The sequence below is a fragment of the Puntigrus tetrazona genome, chromosome 25 (assembly GCF_018831695.1).
Source record: "Puntigrus tetrazona isolate hp1 chromosome 25, ASM1883169v1, whole genome shotgun sequence".
NCBI classification, from domain to species: domain Eukaryota; kingdom Metazoa; phylum Chordata; class Actinopteri; order Cypriniformes; family Cyprinidae; genus Puntigrus; species Puntigrus tetrazona.
The window spans coordinates 1174835-1177584 of NC_056723.1; the positions used below are offsets into that span (position 1 = coordinate 1174835).

General features: G+C 22.2%; 1 protein-coding gene across 1 annotated transcript in view; it reads right to left on the bottom strand.

Moving 5' to 3' along the window:
- Nucleotides 1–2723: 2723 nt before the first annotated feature.
- spg11 (SPG11 vesicle trafficking associated, spatacsin) overlaps nt 2724–2750 on the bottom strand; it is a 46006-nt gene continuing 45979 nt past the window's right edge. The window contains 1 exon segment of the mRNA XM_043227971.1: nt 2724–2750. This exon segment is cut by the window's right edge and continues 314 nt beyond it. The gene's annotated coding sequence lies outside the window, so the exon portion shown is untranslated.

Sequence of the window (2750 nt, forward strand, 5' to 3'; positions counted from 1 at the left end):
TGGGCATTTCTATTAGACAGATCAACATTCAAACGCATGCATTTGGATTCATACTAAATAACGCGATAACTTAGGTAATTAAATTCATTCATGTAAATAAAAATCGAAATAAATTTCGTTAGAAACAAAGCTCGTGCGTGACCGAAATAATAATAATAATAATGATAATAATAATAATAATAATAAAACACAGCCACGTGGATATTAACGGGATGCGAGTGTATTTTGTCTCAACAAAAATGAACGCGATTAAATAAATATAAATTAAATTAAAATATAAATACATTTCTATTAATAAACACGTTCGTACTAGAATACATTTACATTAGTTTGCAATGTTTTGAACAGGCCTGTGTAGTTTTAGTTCATTATTTTGCCTTAAATGTTGTCTTGACAACTAGATAAAAATAAAATCTCACACACTATATATATATATAGACTCAGTATGTTTATTTAGTTAATTTCAAGCAGCTCTATTACAGACCATTAAATGCAGTGGCTGTGAGTTTGCTGCTGTTTGGGCTGTTTCTGCTCTGATCCTGGAGTTTTATTGCTGCTGTAAACGGCTCTTTAGAGAAGAAGAGGCCCTTCACTTCTTCCTTCTGCGTGAGACTCAGTATAACATCTCCTGAGTTAATATCACGGGCCCAAGCTTTCATGAGCGGCATCGGCTGCTTTTCACAAAAAGCATAAGCATTTGGAGATTATTCATGTTGTCTGGAAAGAGAAAGTGCATTTTAAAGCTCGTGGACGGAAATATATTGTTTATCTTCTCAAATGCATGCATTGTGGCTTTTAATGATCTTATAATAATATTAAATATTAATGGGTCATTCAACTTCTCTTTAAAATGTTTTAAATTTATATATATATATATATATATATATATATATATATATATATATATATATATATATATATATATATATATATATATATATATATATATATATATATATATATATATATATATATATATATATATATATATATATATATATATATATATATATATATATATATATAAAATATATATATATATATATATATATATATATATATATATATATATATATATATATATATATATATATATATATATATATATATATATATATATATATATATATATATATAAAATATATATATATATATATAAAAATATATATATATTTTTATATATATATATATATATATATATATATATATATATATATATATATATATATATATATATATATATATATATATATATATATATAAATATATATATATATATATAAAATATATATATATATATATATATATATATATATATATAATATATATATATATATATATATATATATATATATATAATATATATATATATAATATATATATATATATATATATATATATATATAAAATATATATATATATAATATATATTTTGGCTTAATATTATATAAATTCGATTTTTCTGTTTAAGTATGCAATGTTTTTATTTTGTGGTTTATTTTGTGGTTTAAATGATAAAAAATAATTAAAACGCATTACCATTTGGCCGTGCATTTATCGAAATATAACAGTAAAGTGCGTTCAGTTGGTCTTGAGCGGTCGTCTATTTTTAGGAAGATGGAAATAAATCCTTAAATCATTGATTTGTCTCTGCAGTGACCATCTATCTCTCACAGCAGCTGAAAGTAAATCCGTTCAGGTTGTATTTGCAGTAAACAGACCATCAGAGACATCTAGTGCTGACTAGAAACACAGCTCCAGGTTTACGGATTAGAAAGGGCCCTGTGCTTTACGTTTTAGTAATAAATTTGTATTGCATCGTAAATCCAGGAAAAATGACAACTCAAAATACAGAATTTATTTAAAAAATAATAACAATAACACCTTAATTGAATTTAAAGTCAATTTTGTAGACAAGCTTAAAATAAATCAAATTAAATAAATTTAATAAAAAAAAAAACTAAAACAGAATTTTAAGGAAAAAAAGAAAGTCAGAAAAATATTTAGATATTGCTTATATTGGTCCCTAAAAATGCTACAAAAAATGTATACGTTGTTGTTAAAGTGTATGATTTTAATTACTTGGATATGGTTTTTAATTTAAATAAAGGTTTTTATAGTTTTTTATGATTTTAAAATAATTGGAAATGCCTTTCGATGACAAAAAATGAAGTTAAAGCATTCAAAAAGAAAAACTTAAAACAAAAATTAAAACCTAAGGAATTGTTGTTTCATGATTTCAAATTAATTATGATTATTAATTATAATTATTGTGATATTTTATGCATAATATCATTGATTATATATTATGATATATTAAAATAATTATAATATTATGACTAAAATGTACTTTAATAATTAAAATAGAGCTTAGAACGATTAAAATGGGGGAAAATAAATATAAATATCTAGAAAAAAACATTTACATTTTTTTAAACGATTATTTTTTAATAATTAGACATGCTTTTTGGTTATTAACATTTCATGAAAAAATTTAAATGGAGCCCAGAAATAAAAAAAAAAAAAAAGGAATCTAAACTAATTAAAGTGAAAAAATTAAAAAGGAATTTGGAAACAAAATAAAACAATCTTCGCAAAAATAAAGCCTAAAGATTTCGTTTGGCCTCAAAGAGCGACGTGAAGGATCTCCACTAATGATCTCAGACGCTTGAACAAATTAAATAAAAATAATGTGTCTCATCCAACATCAAACACACGAGGTCTTGCGGAAAAACAGCATTTTTAATTTT